This window comes from Mustelus asterias, chromosome 29 (genome assembly GCF_964213995.1).
Source record: "Mustelus asterias chromosome 29, sMusAst1.hap1.1, whole genome shotgun sequence".
Lineage (NCBI taxonomy): Eukaryota > Metazoa > Chordata > Chondrichthyes > Carcharhiniformes > Triakidae > Mustelus > Mustelus asterias.
Genome location: NC_135829.1, coordinates 8818242 through 8838573, shown reverse-complemented (window position 1 = coordinate 8838573; position 20332 = coordinate 8818242). Strand labels below are relative to the sequence as shown.

Genomic DNA, 20332 nt, shown 5'->3' with positions numbered 1-20332 from the left:
CCTGACACTAGGGGGCAATTTAACACGGCTAATCCACCTAACCCGCACATCTTTGGACTGCGGGAGGAAACCGGAGCACCCGGAGGAAACCCACGCAGGCACAGGGAGGATATGCAGACTCCGCACAGACATTGACCCAAGCCGGGAATCGAACCTGGGTACCCGGCTCTGAGGCAGCAATGCTAACCACCATCTCACCTCTGGACTGTGGGAGGAAACCCACGCAGACACGGGGAAAACGTGCAAACTCCACAGGGAAAGTCATCCGAGGGCAGAACTGAACCCGGATTCCTGGCGCTGCGAGGGAGCAGTGCTAACCACTGTGCCACCGTGCCGCCCCAAAGTTCAAGAGCATTCTTGTTTTGTTTTAAATTATTCCTTTATGTGGGGGTTGCTGGCTGGGCCAGCATTTATTGCCCATCCCTAGTTGCCCTTGAACCGAGTGGCTTGCTCGGCCATTTCAGAGGGCAGTTAAGAGTCAACCACATTTTTAAAAATTCGTTTGTGGGACATGGGCGTCGTTGGCTGGCCAGCATTTATTGCCCATCCCTAGTTGCCCGAGGGCAGTTGAGAGTCAACCACATTGCTGTGGCTCTGACATGTAGGCCAGACCAGGTAAGGATGGCAGATTTCCTTCACTAAAGGGACATTACTGAACCAGATAGGTTTGTATGACAATTGACAAGCCTTTATTCCAGATTTTTGAATTAGTTAATTAAATTTATATTTCACCAGCTGCTGTGGTGGAACTCCAGGGTGTTGAACTGGGTCTCTGGATTTTTGGCCCATTGACAATACCACTATGCCATTATCTGCCCCGTGGGAGAGCCCATACTGAGCTTACTTACCCAGGCTCAAATGGAAAATGTGAGCAGCACGGTGGCACACTTAGCACTGCTGCCTCACAGCTTCAGGGACGTGGGTTCAATTCCCACAGTGACTGTGTGGAGTTTGCACGTTCTCCCCCCTGGCTGCGTGGGTTTCCTCCGGGTGCTCCGGTTTCCTCCCACACTCCAAAGCTGTGCGGGTTAGGTGGAGTGGCAATGCTAAATTGGGACGGGATTTTCAGGCCACGCTCGCCCCAAAAGGGAAAAATCCCGCCCGAGCTCAACAGACCTTTCTACGGTACGCCCCTCACCCGCCACGATCCCCGTGGCGAACGGAACGGGAAAATCTGCCTCTTAGTTATAAGACTGTAACGGTGATAACATTGGATTTGTTGTAATGTGACCAATGGTAGCAAGCTGTAAGGGTCAGCTGACTCAGTAAACCATGTAACCAATGGCAGAATGATGTGATGATCAGCTGACCAGTTGACTCAGTATAAATAAGAACCTGTTGGGGAATTGTTAAATTGCTTGGAGTGGCCCAGGGTGAGGCCTCAAGTTTGGAGTAATAAAGTTTCTTTATTAAACCTTTTCTTTGAGTTAATAGTTGGAGTAAGTTTTGTTGTATTTTTATTGTCTACGCTGGAAGAGTTCCTTCTGGAATCAACATTAGTATTCAAAGATGTGTAGGTACGGTAAATGTTATAGGGTGGGGGAGTGGGCCTGTGTAAGATATTGTGTTCGAGAGTCAGTGCAGACCCGATGGGCCTAATGGCCTCTTCTGCACTGTCGGGATTCTATGAAATGTTCCTACTCCTCATTGGTACCCTTTGACCTCTGCTGTAAAAGTGTCTGACTGTGGGCCTTGAGCAGGCACAGAATGTTGTGATGGATCCCAGAGTTTGACTGATTGGCAGTGCTCAGTGTCCAGGCTGAATGGCTACTTGTGACACTGTATCTCGGCAACAGTTACCACCTTCAGGAAGCGAATGTCGGAAAAAGAGAGAGTTGAGTGGTATTCCAGTGAATTCCGTTATGATAGCATGCTTGTTCATATCCCGTCAGTATCTGAGTCAGAAGAGATTGTGGTTCCAAGCCTGTATCCAGACCTTAGGCAGAGAGTCAATACTGACACGTTGGTGCATTACTGCGGGGGCGTTGCTCGTCAATGGGGACCATCTGTTGGGCGCGACGCCAAATGAAATGGAGGGACAGTAATGTGGTGATTATACTACTGAACCAGTCACCCAGAGGCAAGGACGAATGATCTGAGGCATGAGTGCAAATCTCACACGACAGCCGCTTGGAAATTTAACTCAATATATCTTTCAAAAAAGCTAACGGAAACGATGGCCAGAATTCTCCGAACTCACCCACAGCTGGGATTCTCCAGTCCCGCTGCAGTGAATGGAAATTTGGCTGAGTGCCAAATTCTCCAACCTCACCCACAACTTGGATTCTCCAGTCCCACTGCAGTGAGCGCCAAATTCTCCGACTTCACCCACCCACAGCTGGGATTCTCCAGTCCCGCTGCAGTGAATGAAGATTTGGCTGAGTGCCAAATTCTCCGACCTCACCCACCCATGGCTGGGATTCTCCAGTCCCGCTGCAGTGAATGAAGATTTGGCTGAGGTGCCAAATTCTCCGACCTCACCCAGGGATTCTCCAGTCCCGCTGCAGTGAATGAAGATTTGGCTGAGTGCCAAATTCTCCGACCTCACCCACCCGCAGCTGGGATTTTCAAGTCCTGCTGCAGTGAATGGAAATTTGGCTGAGTGCCAAATTCTCCAACCTCATCCACAGCTGGGATTCTCCATTCCCGCTGCAGTGAACGGAGATTTGGCAGAGCGTCAAATTCTCTGACCTCATCCACCCACGGCTAGGATTCTCCAGTCCTGCTGCAGTGAATGAAGATTTAGCTGAGCGCCAAATTCCCTGACCTCACCCACAGCTGGGATTCTCCAGTCCCACGGCAGTGAACGGAGATTTGGCTGAGTGCCAAATTCTCTTTTCTCGCTTGTAGCGGGGCTTGCAAGACCAGAGAATTCCGGCCAATTAAACTACTGGACTGTGGTCAAAAAAAACCTCTCTCTCATTCACTAATCAAATTTTGGGATGGAAATCTGCCATTCTTACCTGGTCTGGTCGACATTTTTAAAAATTCTTTAATGGGATGTGGGTGTCGCTGGCAAGGCCAGCATCTGTTGCCCATCCCTAATTGCCCTTGAACTGAGTGGCTTTCCAGGCCATTCCAGAGGGCAGTTAAGAGTCAACCACATTGCTGTGGATCTGGAGTCACATGTGTGCCAGACCGGTTAAGAACAGCAGATTTCCTTCCCTAAAGGACATTAGTGAAGCAGATGGGTTTTTCCGACAATCGACAATGGTTTCATGGTCATCATTAGACTTTTAATTCCAGATTTTTAAAATTCAAATTTCACCATCTGCCGTGGTGGGATTCGAACCCCGGATCCCCAGAGCATCACCCTGGGTCTCTGGATTACTAACTAGTCCAGTGACAATAGCACTGCCTCTTCTTTTGCATCTTCTCCTGTGTTATTATCTGAGGAAACCCAGAACCAGGTTTGAGGATAAGGGGTAAACCTTTTAGAACTGAGGTGAGGAGGAATTTCTTCACCCTGAGGGTGGTGAATGTGTGGAATTCACTCCCACAGAAAGTAGTTGAGGCCAAAACATTGTCTGATTTAGCTCTTGGGGCGAAAGGAATCAAGGGACATGGGGGGAAGGAGGGTGGGATCAGGATATTGAATTCGATGATCAGCCATGATCAAAATGAATGGCGGAGCAGGCTCGAAGGGCCGAATGGCCTACTCCTGCTTCTATGTTTCTATGTTTCTATTTCCGGGATGCATGGGATCCTTGATTTTCCCAGGGTGGAAAGATCGAGTACAAGAGGCCACAGGTTTAAGGTGAGAGGGGGTAAGTTTAGGGGAGGTGTGCGGGGAAGGTTTTTCAGCGGGTGGTGGGTGCCTGGAACGCCCGACCAGTGGAGGTGGTGGAAGCAGGCACGCTCGCAATGTTCAAGGTGTATCTCGATAGACACATGAGCGGGAGACAAACAGAGGGATAGAAACTATGTATTGGCACAGGCTTAATGGGCCAAAGGGCCTGTTCCTGTGCTGTATTGTTCTTTGTAAAGCAAGTGGCCACGCTTCTTAGAGATTTGAATACTATTTGGGTGGCACAGTGGTTAGCACCGCTGCCTCACAGCGCCAGGGACCCGGGTTCGATTCCCGGCTTGGGTCACTGTCTGTGTGGAGTTTGCACGTTCTCCCCGTGTCCGCGTGGGTTTCCTCCGGGTGCTCCCGGTTTCCTCCCACAGTCCGAAGGACGTGCTGGTTAGGTGGATTGGCCGTGCTAAATTCTCCCTTCGTGTCTGGGCGATTAGCGGGTAAATATGTGGGGTTGCTGTGAAGAAGGCCTATAGTGTGTTAGCTTTTATTGACAGGGGGTTGGAGTTTAAGAGCCGTGGGGTTATGTTGCAGCTGTACAGGACCTTGGTGAGACCACATTTGGAATATTGTGTGCAGTTCTGGTCACCTCACCATAAGAAGGATGTGGAAGCGCTGGAAAGAGTGCAGAGGAGATTTACCAGGATGCTGCCTGGTTTGGAGGGTAGGTCTTATGAGGAAAGGTTGAGGGAGCTGGGGCTGTTCTCTCTGGAGCGGAGGAGGCTGAGGGGAGACTTAATAGAGGTTTATAAAATGATGAAGGGGATAGATCGAGTGAACGTTCAAAGACTATTTCCTCGGGTGGATGGAGCTATTACAAGGGGGCATAACTATAGGGTTCATGGTGGGAGATACAGGAAGGATATCAGAGGTAGGTTCTTTACGCAGAGAATGGTTGGGATGTGGAATGGACTGCCTGCAGTGATAGTGGAGTCAGACACTTCAGGAACATTTAAGCGGTCATTGGATAGGCACATGGAGCACACCAGGATGATAGGGAGTGGGATAGCTTGATCTTGGTTTCAGATAAAGCTCGGCACAACATCGTGGGCCAAAGGGCCTGTTCTGTGCTGTACTGTTCTATGTTCTATGTACGGGGTTAGGGCCTAGTGTGGGATTGTGGTCGGCGCAGACTCGATGGGCCGAATGGCGTGATTTGGGCGGCACGGTAGCACAGTGGTTAGCACTGCTGCTTCACAGCTCCAGGGTCCCGGGTTCGATTCCCGGCTCGGGTCACTGTCTGTGTGGAGTTTGCACATTCTCCTCGTGTCTGCGTGGGTTTACTCCAGGTGCTCCGGTTTCCTCCCACAGTCCAAAGATGTGCGGGTTAGGTTGATTGGCCAGGTTAAAAATTGCCCCTTAGAGTCCTGGGATGTGTAGGTTAGAGGGATTAGCGGGTAAATATGTGGGGGTAGGGCCTGGGTGGGATTGTGGTCGGTGCAGACTCGATGGGCCGAATGGCCTCCTTCTGCACTGTAGGGTTTCTATGATGAAATTGCTTCTATGAAATGGACTGTCCCCTAACAATACTACATTATTCATGTCCAATGCCCCACTTATTTGTTCAGTGTTCCTTCCCTCGACCTTCACAATGTGTTCGACTCGTTTGAAGTCAGCTCCTGTTCTCATCAGCTGTTCGACAGGCCAGCAAAAACAAGCAATTCCATTTAAAGGTATAATTGACCCCAAATAATCCAGATACTCATACAGTCAGATGGTTCACGACGAGGGTATAATTATATTGTAATCTGCTGCAGGTTATCATGGATTAAAGTTCCATAGCTTAAGTTTAAACATTGGTGAAAGATTAATGCAGCCACAGGAAAAGGAGCAACTCCATACAGCACCAGTGACTGAATAAATAGTTGTTAAACAGTCCCATTAAAGTAACAGGATGCCAGAATATTCATTTACGACACCCAGGACAAAGAAGGAAGAATTCCATTTCCATCACACTGTAATAGATCGATGTGGCTCTAAGAATAAAAGGCTTAATTGCCGACAGAGGAAATATATATTCACACTAAAAGTTCAGACTAGATTACAATGCGGCTGCATAGGATCCCTACAGTGCAGAAGGAGGCCATTAGGCCCATCGAGTCTGCACCAACCACAATCCCACCCAGGCCCTATCCTCGTAACCCCACATATTTACCCTGCTCGGACGGCACGTTGGCTCAGTGGTTGGCACTGCTGCCTCACGGCGCCAGGGACCTCAGGTTCGATTCCCGGCTTGGGTCACTGTCTGCGTGGAGTCTGCACGTTCTCCCCATGTCTGCGTGGGTTTCCTCCCGGGTGCTCCGGTTTCCTCCCACACTCCAAAATGTGTGCGTTAGGTGGATTAGCCATGCTAAATCGCCCCTTAGTGTCAGGGAGACTAACCGGGGTAAATACATGGGGTTATGGGGTAGAGCCTGGGTGGGATTGTGCAGACTCGATGGGCCGAATGGCCTCCTTCTGCACTGTAGGATTCTATGATCCATCACCTATGATCTACTTCCCCCCCTGACATTAAGAGGCAATTTAGCATGGCCAATCTACCTAACCTGCACATCTTTGGACACTAAGGGTCAATTTAGCACAGCCAATCCCCCTAATCCACGCATCTTTAGACTGTGGGAGTAAACCGGAGCACCCGGAGGAAGCTCACGCAGACACGAGGAGAACATGCAAACTCCACACAGACAGTGACCCGAGGCCAGAGTCGAACCCGGGCCCCTGGCGTTGTGAGGCAGCAGTGCTAACCACTGTGTCACCATGCCACCCACGGATGAATGGATGAAGCAAGAACATTTACCAATTTCAATTTTCAGTGGTGGGTTGGCTGGATTGTTTCTGATAATGCCGATCTATCTTAAATGCCTAAATTTGTTAATGCAAGCAGCTTTCAATTTCCATGTCAAGTCATTATCCCAATTTTCTGTTGGCGAGCTATATCATTTTGTATTGCAACTGATCCCACAGATCCCAGAATAATGCCAATGAATCTCAGGATTATTTTACTTTATTATTATTGTGCCAAGTCGGCTTACATTAACACTGCAATGAAGTTACTGTGAAAATCCGCTAGTCGCCACACTCTGGCACCTGTTCGGGTACACTGAGGGAGTATTTAGCATGGCCAATGCACCTAACCAGCACGTCTTTCAGACTGTGGGAGCAAACCGGAGCACCCGGAGGAGACCTACGCAGACACGGGAAGAACGTGCAGACTCCGCGCAGACAGTGACCCAAGACGGGGATTGAACCCGGGTACCTGGCGCTGTGAGGCAGCAATGCTAACCACCATGATAAAGCATCCAGGCGCTTTTTAATGGAATTAACCCAAGCACAAAACAGCCCATTATAAACGGTTTGCACCCAACAGTCGGATTCAGAGATGCCAGAGATTAAAGTACATTACGGGGGGGTATGATAATTACCTGTAAGTGAATTACAGGGCAGTAATACAACTAGGGCATTCAGTAAATACATGTCAACAAAAAAAGGCAAGCCTCAAGCAGTTAACAATTGTCACCCGAATCCCAACATGATTGCTAGCTTAAATGTACTGCAAGCTATTGTTCAGAGTTAGTGCACATACAAGAGAGTGGATTGTTTTCAAAGTGATTGCCTTTTGGTGCAACTCAGTCTGAGCCCTTATTCTTTGATCTGGGGGGATTATCTGACACTGTTCAGCATTGTTACGAGGATTTCTCAAAAACCTAGAAACAAAGCCTTTGAAGTGTTCCTTCGGCCGCACTGTAGGGGATTCCCGATGAGTGTTTCAGCGAAGGCGGGTTTTGGAATTCTCATTTTTGCTTTTGACAATGCCCTTCCATCCGTGTCTGAAGAACTCATTGTGAAATGATGCTGGGATAGAGTATTGGCAATTAGAGCTATGTCACTGCTATAGTAGAAATGCATGATGAATTTTTAAAGAAGTTAAAAAAGTTTATTTATTAGTGTCACAAGTAGGCTTACATTCACACTGTGATGAAGTTACTGTGAAAATCCCCCAGTCGCCACACTCCGGTGCTTGTTCGGGTACATTGAGGGAGAATTTAAAGTTTATTAGTGTCACAAGTAAGGCTTACATTAACACTGCAATGAAGTTACTGTGAAAATCCCCTAGTCGCCACACTCCGGCGCCTGTTCGGGTACACTGAGGGAGAATTTAGCACACCCCTCCCCACACACACACACACCCCTCCCCACTTACAGGTAATTATCATACCCCCTGTAATGTACTTTAATCTCTGGCATCTCTGAATCCGTCTTTCAGACTGTGGGAGGAAACTGGAGCACCCGGAGGAAGCCCACGCAAACACGGGGGAGAAAACGTCGCACGGTGGCACAGTGGTTAGCACTACTGCCTCACAGCGCCAGTGACCCGGGTTCGATTCCCGGCTTGGGTCACTGTCAGTGTGGAGTTTGCACATTCTCCCCGTGTCTGCATGGGTTTCCTCCGGGTGCACCGGTTTCCTCCCACAGTCCAAAGATGCGCAGGTTAGGTTGATTGTCCATGCTAATTTGCACCTTAGTGTGAGGGGGACTAGCTAGGGTAAATGCATGGGGTTATGGGGATGGCAGCCTGGGTGGGATTCTGGTCGGTGCAGACTCGATGGGCTGAACGGCCTCCTTCTGCAGTGTAGGTTTTTAAAAAAAAGAAACTGGAGCACCCGGAGGAAACCCACACAGACACGGGGAGAACGTGCAAACTCCACACAGACAGTGACCCAAGCTGGGAATTGAACCCAGGTCCCTGGCGCTCTGAGGCAGCAGTGCTAATCACTGTGCCACTATTGCAGAGGCAAGGTTGTACAGTATTTGTACAGTATTTCAGTTTAAATGCTTTTTGTTTTGGCCAGATTTTTCTCCACTAATTAAAAGTGAAAAATGTTGGATAAACTCAGCAGGCTGGGAAGCATCTCTGGAGAGAAACAGAGTTAATGTTTCAAGTCCAAATTATCCTTCTGAAGAGTCATTGAATTATAGAATCCCTACAGTGCAGAAGGAGGCCATTCAGCCCATCGAGTCTGCACTGATCACAATCCCATTGAGGCCCCATCACTGTCACCCCATGTATTTACCTTGCTAAACTTCCTGATACTAAAATTTAAAGTTTTAAAGTTTATTTATTAGAGTCACAAGTAGGCTGACATTAACACTGCAATGAAGTTACTGTGAAAATCCCCTAGTCGCCACACTCCGGCGCCTGTTCGGGTACACTGAGGGAGAATTTAGCATGGCCAATGCACCCTAACCAGCACATCTTTCGGAGTGTGGGAGAAAACCGGAGCACCCGGAGGAAACCCACACAGACATGGGGAGAACGTGTAAACTCCACACAGACAGTGACCCGAGGCCAGAATTGAACCCGGGTCCCTGGCGCTGTGAGGCAGCAGCGCTAACCACTGTGCCGCCCTTGACTCATAGAGTATTACAGCACAGAAAGAGGCCCTTCAGCCCATCATCTCTGCGTCGGCCATCAAGCACTGATCTATTCTCATCCTATTTTCCAGCTCTTGGTCCATTAGCCTTGTCTGCCATGGCATTTTGAGTGCTCCTCTAAATGCTTCTTGAACGTTGTGAGGGTTCCCACCTCCACCACCCTTTCAGACAGAGATTTCCCGATTCCACCACCCTTTCCTCAAATCCCCTCTAAACCTCCTGCACCTTGCCTTGAACTATGCCCCTTGTTAATTGACCCCTCTGCTCAGGGGAAAAGTTTTTTCCTATCTACTCTATCTGTGTCCCTCATAATTTTTGATCATATGGGCTCAATACATTAACTTCGTTTCTCTCTCCACAGATGCTGCCAGACCTGCTGAGTTTATCCATCATTTTCCAGATTGCTAGCATCCTGCAGTGTTTTGCTTTTATTTGATAGTTTAGAGTGGTTTTTGCGAATGATACTGGCAAAGCAATCTTCTGTACACCACCCTGCTCCCTAAAGTTTTTAAGTTTATTTATTAGAGTCACAAGTAGGCTTACAATAACACTGCAGTGAAGTTACTGTGAAAATCCCCTAGTCGCCACACTCCGGCACCTGTTCAGGTACAATGAGGGAGAATTTAGCACGGCCAATGCACTCTAACCAGCACGTCTTTCGGACTGTGGGAGGAAACTGGAGCACCCGGAGGAAACCCACGCAGACACGGGGAGAGCGCACAGAGAGTGACCCAAGGCAGGATTCGAACCTGGGTCCCTGGTGTTGTGAGGCAGCAGTACGAACCACTGTGCCACCATGCCGCCCTCAATAATGCAAGGCCACATTGGTCTCATTCTAACTCATTAAGTGGAATTTTACGACCTCATTGCACCTGTTTTGCAACGGGAAAATGTTGTAAAATCGGACGCGATGTGACTAGCGGGGATGGCGCCCATTTTCGAGCGCATTCCCATTTTACCGAGATAAAAAAAAATCAGCATAATCGGGAGCCTGACCAATACGGGCGAAACGTCAATTTGCATTGTTTTGCATTCATTACAATGTCATTGGTGAGCTTCACTCCCAATCATCCCAGCTCACCCGCCTTAACCATCTCATTCGCTGCATTTCCTACACCACAGCAACTACTACACTTCCAAAAGTACCTCATTGACTGCAAAGTCCCAAAGGTCAGGAAAGGCAGAGTGGAAAAGCAAGAAAGGGGCGGCACGGTGGCACAGTGGTTAGCACTGCTGCCTCACAGCGCCGGGGACCCGGGTTCGATTCCCGGCTTGGGTCATAGAAATCATAGAAATCATAGAAACCCTACAGTGCAGAAGGAGGCCATTCGGCCCATCGAGTCTGCACCGACCACAATCCCACCCAGGCCCTACCCCCACATATTTACCCGCTAATCCCTCTAACCTACACTGTCTGTGTGGAGTTTGCACGTTCCTCCTGTGTCTGCGTGGGTTTCCTCCGGGTGCTCCGGTTTCCTCCCACACTCCAAAGATGTGCGGGTTAGGTGGATTGGCCGTGCTAAATTGCCCCTTAGTATGAGGGGGACCAGCTAGGGTAAATGCATGGGGTTACAGGCATAGGGCCTGGGTTGGATTGTGGTCCGTGCAGACTTGATGGGATGAATGGCCTCCTTATGCTGTAGGGATTCTATGATTCTTTCAACCCTGACTTGTGACTTTGTGGCCACATTCTGCTCCAACGCCATTTTCAGGTTTGCTGATGACACCACCGTGGTGCGTCATGTAGCAGGATACAGAAACCCCTGCTTTCTGAGACTATTAAAACAAAGTAGATTAATTTACAACAGGGACCACAGTGTGCCTTATATATATACCAAAGGTATCACAATGTGTCTCACTTATATGTTATACAAAGGTATTGTCTGTATAAGCACATATATCATCATTTTTGAACAAGCAAAGAACAAAGAAAATTACAGCACAGGAACAGGCCCTTCAACCCTCCAAGCCTGCACCGACCATGCTGCCCGACTGAACTAAAACCCCCTACCCTTCCAGGAACCATATCCCTCCATTCCCATCCTATTCATGTATTTGTCAACACGCTCCTTAAAACTCACGATTGTAACTGCTTCCACTACCTCCCCCAGCAGCAGGTTCCAGGCACTTCTGTGTAAAATACTTGCAGTAAGAGTTTTAACAACACCAGGTTAAAGTCCAACAGGTTTACTTGGTAGCAAATGCCATTAGTTTTCTGAGCCCTGCTCCTTCGTCAGATGGAGTGGATATCCACTCCATGTGATGAAGGAGCAGGGCTCCGAAAGCTAATGGCATTTGCTCCCAAATAAACCTGTTGGACTTTAACCTGGTGTTGTTAAAACTCTTACTGTATTTACCCCAGTCCAACGCCAGCATCTCCACATCATAAAAAACTTGCCTCATACATCTCCTTTAAACCTTGCCCCTCGCACCTTAAACCTATGCCCCTTCGTAATTGACTCTTCCACCCTGGGAAAAAGCTTCTGACTATCCACTCTGTCCATGCCCCTCATAATCTTGTAGGCTTCTATCAGGTCGCCCTTCAACCTCCGTCGCTCCAGTGAGAACAAACAAAGTTTCTCCAACCTCTCCTCATAGCTAATGCCCTCCATACCAGACAACATCCTGGTAAATCTTTTCTGTACCCTCTCCAAAGCCTCCACATCCTTCTGGTAGTGTGGCGACCAGAATTGAACACTACATTCCAAGTGCAGCTTAACTAGAGTTTTATAAATCTGCAACATTACTTGCCAATTTTTGAACTCAATGCCCTGGCCGATGAAGGCAAGCATGCCGTATGCCTTCTTGACTATCTTCTCCACCTGCGTTGCCACTTTCAGTGACCTGTGTACCTGTATATCCAGATCCCTCTGCCTATCAACACTCTTAAGGGTTCTGCCATTTGCTGTATATTTCCTATTTGTATTAGACCTTCCAAAATGCATTACCTCACATTTGTATTGATTTAAACCGTATTTTTGTATTTTATTGTAAGCTTTGGCCCACAAGCAGTTCACCCCTTGGTATAATGGGAAATAGGTTTAATTAGACAGACCGCATTCTTTTGGAACAAAGAAGTATTGAGCGTATACCCTACATGTCGGTCAAGTGAATTCCTAATTCTGCTGGAAGGTAGAATGTTTTTGGCTGAAGTAAATGAAGTATATTAATGTAATTGGACCGTCCAGCTTGAATGACAGGCAGGGCGAGGGGATCAAATCTTCAGAAATGTATATCTGTTATGTCCATGTGGTGTAACATCAGAGAGAGGTTAGAATACTCTGACCATCTCTCTTCCAATACGTGTTGGCCAAATGAAGAACGTATTTAACTACATACTGTCTTTCGCAAAGTTTTTGTGTTTGCTGAGATCAGCTGAAGACAAGACCTCCCAGTGAGATACCCTGAGAAAATTCCTCTTTGAGATCCCCGGATCTCAAACAATGACGAGATGGACTACAGGAAAGAGATCAAGAATCTGGTGAACTGGTGCAACGACAATAATCTCTCCCTCAATGTCCGTTAAAGGACGGAGATAATCATTGACTTTAGGAAGCGTAGTGGAGCACATGCTCCCGTCTACATCTACGGGGGTGAAGTGAAAATGGTCGAACACTTCAAGTTTCTAGGTGTCCAGATCACCAACAACCTGTCCTGGTCCCTCCATGCTGACGCTATAGTTAAGAATGCCCGCCAATGCCTCTACTTTCTCAAGAGGCAAAGGAAATTCAGCATGTCCGCTACGACTCACCAATTTTTACGGACGTTAAGAAAGCCCACCAACGCCTTTACTTTCTCAGAAGACTAAGGAAATTTGGCATGTCCACTACAACTCTCACCAACTTCTACAGATGCACCATAGAAAGCAACCTTTCCGGATGTATCACAGCTTGGTATGGCTCCTGCTCTGACCAAAACCACAAGAAACTACAAAGGGTTGTGAACGTAGCCCAATCCATCACGCAAACCAGCCTCCCATCCATTGACTCTGTCTACACTTCCCGCTGACTCGGAAAAGCAGCCGGCATATTCAAGGACCCCACGCACCCCGGACATTCTCTCTTCCACCTTCTTCCATCTGAGATCACATAACAACTGACTCGAGAACAGCTTCTTCCCTGCTGCCGTCAGACCTTTGAATGGACCTACCTTGCATTAAGTTGATCTTTCTCTACACCCTAGCTATGGTTGTAACACTACATTCTGCACTCTCTCCTTTCCTTCTCCCATATGTACTCGATGAACGGTATGCTTTGTCTGTATAAGAACATAAGAAATAAGAACATAAGAAATAGGAGCAGGAGTAGGCCATCTAGCCCCTCGAGCCTGCCCCGCCATTCAATAAGATCATGGCTGATCTGACGTGGATCAGTACCACTTACCCGCCTGATCCCCATAACCCTTAATTCCCTTACCGATCAGGAATCCATCCATCCGCGCTTTAAACATATTCAGCGAGGTAGCCTCCACCACCTCAGTGGGCAGAGAATTCCAGAGATTCACCACCCTCTGGGAGAAGAAGTTCCTCCTCAACTCTGTCTTAAACCGACCCCCCTTTATTTTGAGGCTGTGTCCTCTAGTTTTAACTTCCTTACTAAGTGGAAAGAATCTCTCCGCCTCCACCCTATCCAGCCCCCGCATTATCTTATAAGTCTCCATAAGATCCCCCCTCATCCTTCTAAACTCCAATGAGTACAAACCCAATCTCCTCAGCCTCTCCTCATAATCCAAACCCCTCATCTCCGGTATCAACCTGGTGAACCTTCTCTGCACTCCCTCCAATGCCAATATATCCTTCCTCATATAAGGGGACCAATACTGCACACAGTATTCCAGCTGCGGCCTCACCAATGCCCTGTACAGGTGCATCAAGACATCCCTGCTTTTATATTCTATCCCCCTCGCAATATAGGCCAACATCCCATTTGCCTTCTTGATCACCTGTTGTACCTGCAGACTGGGCTTTTGCGTCTCATGCACAAGGACCCCCAGGTCCCTTTGCACGGTAGCATGTTTTAATTTGTTTCCATTGAGATAGTAATCCCATTTGTTATTATTTCCTCCAAAGTGTATAACCTCGCATTTCTCAACGTTATACTCCATTTGCCATATCCTCGCCCACTCACTCAGCCTGTCCAAATCTCTCTGCAGATCTTCTCCGTCCTCCACACGATTCACTTTTCCACTTATCTTTGTGTCGTCTGCAAACTTCGTTACCCTACACTCCGTCCCCTCCTCCAGATCATCTATATAAATGGTAAATAGTTGCGGCCCGAGTACCGATCCCTGCGGCACGCCACTAGTTACCTTCCTCCAACCGGAAAAACACCCATTTATTCCGACTCTTTGCTTCCTGTCGGATAGCCAGTCCCCAATCCACTTTAACACACTACCCCCAACTCCGTGTGCCCTAATCTTCTTCAGTAGCCTTTTATGGGGCACCTTATCAAACGCCTTTTGGAAATCCAAAAACACCGCATCCACCGGTTCTCCTCCATCAACCGCCCTAGTCACATCTTCATAAAAATCCAACATGTTCGTCAAGCACGACTTTCCCCTTTCGGAGCCCTGCTCCTTCATCACATGGAGTGGATATCCACTCCATCTGACGAAGGAGCAGGGCTCAGAAAACTAATGGCATTTGCTACCAAGTAAACCTGTTGGACTTTAACCTGGTGTTGTTAAAACTCTTACTGCAAGTTTTTTACACAGAGGTGCCTGGAACCTGCTGCTGGGGGAGGTAGTGGAAGCAGTTACAATCGTGAGTTTTAAGGAGCGTGTTGACAAATACATGAAATACATAAAAGAAACAATACTTTTCACTGTATCCCAATACATGTGACAATAATAAATCAATTCAAAGCAAGACATCTTTGCCTCATCTCTCCTCTGTCCTTCTGCCAATTATCTTAAAACTTTAAATGACTGAAATTTACAAAGAAAGTTAATAAGACAATCATCTGACTTCTTCCAAAGCCTTTAAGCTGGTTAATTCCCTTCCCGGATAACAGCAATAATCTCAGCGCTGGCAGTCCAGTTTGCTTTCCAATACTGCAATAGTTATTGCAGTAGTAAAGTGCCCAGGGCTGTATGATAGCTCGCCCAGCTACCCGTGGATAGAGAGATAACAAAAAGTGTTTCATCTCTTATTCGGAATATTCGGGACTTGCAGGACAAGACCCAGTGCAAATTGAGAAACGTGTGAAACAGAAACGTCACTGCTGCAAAGGGCAGTTCTCGCAGAGAGGCAAAGCCACACATCGATGATGTCTACAGATTCTTAAAGTTTATTTATCAGTGTCACAAGTAGGCTTACATTAACACTGCAATTAAGTGAAAATCCCCGACTCGCCACACTCCGGCGCCTGTTCGGGTTACACTGAGGGAGAATTTAGCACGGCCAATGCACCCTAACCAGCACGTCTCTGGGACTGTGGGAGGAAACCGGAGCACCTGGAGGAAACCCACGCAGACGCGGGGAGAGAACGTGCAAACTCCGCACAGACATTGACCCGAGCCGGGAATCGAACGCGGGTCCCTGGGGCTGTGAGGCAGCAGTGCCACCGTGCCGCCCCCATCGTTCCCTCTGGCTCTGCTGGTGAGACACGTAGAACAGAGGCTGCCGTGAGCTGGCGAGAGTCTGGGGCAAAGTTAAATATTTGAAGGATAAAAATTTGCAAGTTTATGCGGGAAGAGCAAAGGCGTGGGAATAATTAGGTAGCCAATCATCACAGGTGTAATGGTTGGCAGGCCTCCTTCTCTACAGTTTCATTGAATCCCTACAATGAAACATGAGGCCATTCAGCTGTTGATTTGATTTGATTTATTATTGATCCATTGACTCAGTCTACACTTCCCGCTGCCTCGGAAAAGCAGCCAGCATAATTAAGGACCCCACGCACCCCGGACATTCTCTCTTCCACCTTCTTCCATTGGAAAAAAGGTACAGGACTCTGAGGTCACGTACCAACCGATTCAAGAACAGCTTCTTCCCTGCTGCTTTTGAATGGACCTATCTCGCATTAAGTTGATCTTTCTCTACACCCTAGCTCTGACTGTAACACTACATTCTGCACTCTCTCCTTTCCTTCTCTATGAACGGTATGCTTTGTCTGTATAGCGCGCAAGAAACAATATTTTTCACTGTATGTTAATACATGTGACTTTGATTTGATTTTTTTGATTTGATTTATTATTGTCACATGTATTAGTATACAGTGAAAAGTATTGTTTCTTACGCGCTATACAGACAAAGCATACCATTCATAGAGAAGGAAAGGAGAGAGTGCGGAATGTAGTGTTACAGTCATAGCTAGGGTGTAGAGAAAGATCAACTTAATGCAAGGTAGGTCCATTCAAAAGTCTGATGGCAGCAGGGAAGAAGCTGTTCTTGAGTCGGTTGGTACGTGGCCTCAGACCCTTGTAACTTTTTCCCAATGGAAGAAGGTGGAAGAGAGAATGTCCGTGGTGCGTGGGGTCCTTAATTATGCTGGCTTCTTTTCTGAGGCAGCGGGAAGTGTAGACAGAGTCAATGGATGGGAGGCTGGTTTGCGTGATGTACTGGGCTTCGTTAATGACACTTTGTAGTTCCTTGCGGTCTTGGGCAGAGCAGGAGCCATATCAGGCTGTGGTACAATCTGAAATAATGCTTTCTATGGTGCATCTGTAGAGGTTGGTGAGAGTTGTGACGGACATGCCAAATTTCCTTAGTCTTCTGAGAAAGTAGAGGCGTTGGTGGGGCTTTCTTAACTATAGTGTCGGCATGGGGGGACCAGGGCAGGTTGTTGGTGATCTGGACACCTAAAAATGTAGACAGGGGAATGCACTACACATCCTGAAGTCAATGACTATCTCCTCCATTTTGTTGACATTGTCGTCACACCAGTTCACCAGATTCTCTAACTCTTTTCTGTATTGTTCATCGAATCTGCATTGACTCTCCTAGAGAGCATCCTACCTAGATCCTATCCTTGTGACCCCACATATTTATCCCACTAATTCCACTAACCTATACATGAAGGGGTAAGTTACTGTTCATAGAATCTCTACAATGCAGAAGGAGGCCATTCAGCCCATTGAGTTTGCACCGACTCTCTGACCCAGGCCCTCTCCCCTACCCTATCCCCACAACCCCACACATTTACCACGGCGAATCCACCTAACGTACACATTTTGGGACACTAAGGGGCAATTTAGCATGGTCAATCCACCTAACCTGTACATCTTTGGAGTGTAGGAGGAAACTGGAGCACCCGGAGGAAACCTGCGCAGACACGGGGAGAACATGCAAACTCCACACAGACAGTGACCCGAGGCCGGAATTAAACCCGGGTCCCTGGTGCTGTGAGGAAGCAGTGCTAACCCACTGTGCCACCGTGTTCTGTGATTTATCTGGTAACAGTCACTATTTTTGCATCTTAATGTGGAATTTCTTGCCCCAAACCAAAGAAACAAATACTTACTCGGGTCAGTCATCATCAACTATGTAATGGTAACGAGATGTACTTTTATGACCACTACTTTCTCCCCTGAGGGACTCTTATCTCATGTTTGAATTGTATGAGAATGACTCATAGATCCCTGTCCCAGTAGCTTTGATAACCTGCACCAGTACTACTGCACTCCTCAGAGAGCTTTTAATCACAGAAAGAGGCCCTTCAGCCCATCATGTCTGTGCCAGCCATCAAGCACTGAGCTATTCCAATCCCACTTTCCAGCACTTGGTCCGTAGCCTTGTATGCGAGGGCATTTCAAGTGGTAATCATAGATCATAGAAACCCTACAGTACAGAAAGAGGCCATTCGGCCCATCGGGTCTGCACCGACCACAAACCCACCCAGACCCTACCCCCATATCCCTACATATTTACACACTAATCCCTCTAACCTACGCATCTCAGGACACTAAGGGGCAATTGTTTTTTAGGATGGCCAATCAACCTAACCCGCACATCTTTGGACTGTAGGAGGAAACCGGAGCACCCGGAGGAAACCCACGCAGACACGAGGAGAATGTGCAAACTCCACACAGACAGTGACCCAAGCCGGGAATCGAACCCAGGTCCCTGGAGCTGTGAAGCAGTAGTGCTAACCACTGTGCCACCGTGCCACCCCTCAGTGCTCACCTAAATGCTTCTTAAATGTGAGGGATCCCTGTTGAGGGGGTGACCTGATAGAAGTCTACAAGATTATGAGGGGCATGGACAGAGGGGATAGTCAGAGGCTTTTTCCCAGGGTGGAAGAGTCAATTACTAGGGAGCATAGGTTTAAGGGGCGAGGGGCAAGGTTTAAAGGAGATGTACAAGGTAAGTTTTTTACACAGAGGGTGGTGGGTGCCTGGAACTCGCTGCCGGGGGAGGTAGTGGAAGCAGATATGATAGTGACTTTTAAGGGGCGTCTGGACAAATACATGAATTGGATGGGAATGGAGGGATATGGTCCCCGGAAGGGTAGGGGATTTTAGTTCAGTCGGGCAGCATGGTCAGTGCAGGCTTGGAGGGCCAAAGGGCCTGTTCCTGTGCTGTAATTTTCTTTGTTCTTTGATCAGTGCAAGGCAGTCCCAAGGGTCACCCCACCAAGCTGCAAGCAGTTTTAGCCGAGAATCGAATACGGGGATAGTATTAGAAGGAGAAGTAGCAATTAAACTTTTAACCTTCTCAGTAAACATCAGATCAAACTTCATCTATTAGTGTCACAAGTAGGCTTACATTAACACTGCAATGAAGTTACTTTGCAAATCCCCTAGTGGCCACACTCCGGCGCCTGTTCGGGCACACTAAGGGACAATTTAGTATGGCCAATGCACCTAATTAGCACGTCTTTTGGATTGTGGAAGGAAACCGGAGCACCTGGGGGAAACCCACGCAGACACGGGGAGAACGCGTAGACTCCACACAGACAGGGATCCAAGCCGGGAATCGAACCCAGGTCCCTGGCGTTGTGAGGCAGCAATAGGAACTTAGAAACAAAGAAACTAGAAGCAGGAGGAGGCCATTCAGCCCTTCAAGCCTGCTCTGCCATTTATTTTGATCATGGCTGATCATCGAATTTAATATCCTGATCTCCCCTTCCTCCCATAAGCCTTGATCCCTTTAGCCCCAAGAGCTATATCTAATTTCTTCTTGAAATCAGAAAATGTTTTGGCCTCAAATACTTTCCATGGTAATTAATTCCACACATTCACCACTCTCTGGGTGAAGGAATTTCTCCTCACCTCAGTTCTAAAAGGTTTACCCCTTATCCTCAAACTATGACCCCTAGCTCTGGACAGTGCCAACCACTGTGCCACCATGGAAGCTAAGGAGAGATTTGACAAAGATGTCATGGATACAAGACAAAAGGAGTGTTAATGGCAGTGTTAAAGACTAAAGGAGGTGCTGATAGCGGCGTAAAGGTAAGAGAGCAGAATGTGTTAATAGCAGAACAAAGGGTAGCACACAGTGAAAGCAAAACTTAAGAACAAGTCACAGATGGCCCTGTGGGGATCAGCATTACCACCTGCCCCTCCCATATCCCCACAGAAGTTGGGGAGGGGGTGTTGGGCTCGGTCCACTCATGGGGTTGTCAGGTTGGCGGGCTCTCCGGACATGGGAGGAAACATTGGGTCGGGACGGGGCGGCTGTCAGGCCGGGTCCAGATATGGGGGTTGGGGGGGTGGGGTGACAGAGTGGGTGGATGCCTTGGGTCAGGGGGAATGTGGTGCAGATGGGAGTTGGGGCATACTGCGAGGGAGGGGTTCGGTGCTTAGTTGGGGAGGTAAGAGGGAAGTTATAGGGGTTCTCTGAGGGGTAGTTTCTGGTGAGGGGCTCAGTCTGGGTTTTAAGATGGCTACTCTGTAGTTAGAAGTATTTTTTTCCCCTTCTAATCCTTTCAGAGTAAGCATTGCTGTAAAACTGACGGAACGATCCAAGTTAGTGATTCAAATCGCTTTGTCGGATGGCTCCCGGCCCAACGCAATTGTCCAGGGGAAGTTACCTGAGAACTTCCGAGAGAGATTCCCCAGCGCACCTTTTGGACACCTCCAGTCCTACACTGGGGAGGTCGGAGGATATGGAATTAACTCTCTTGCTTCCTCTGCAGGTACTGAGAGCTTCCAGCATTT

The 20332-nt window shown here is 48.0% G+C and overlaps 1 protein-coding gene across 1 annotated transcript in view; it reads right to left on the bottom strand.

Moving 5' to 3' along the window:
- LOC144480528 (collagen and calcium-binding EGF domain-containing protein 1-like) overlaps positions 1–20332 on the bottom strand; it is a 152284-nt gene that overhangs the window by 129289 nt on the left and 2663 nt on the right. The window lies entirely within an intron of this gene.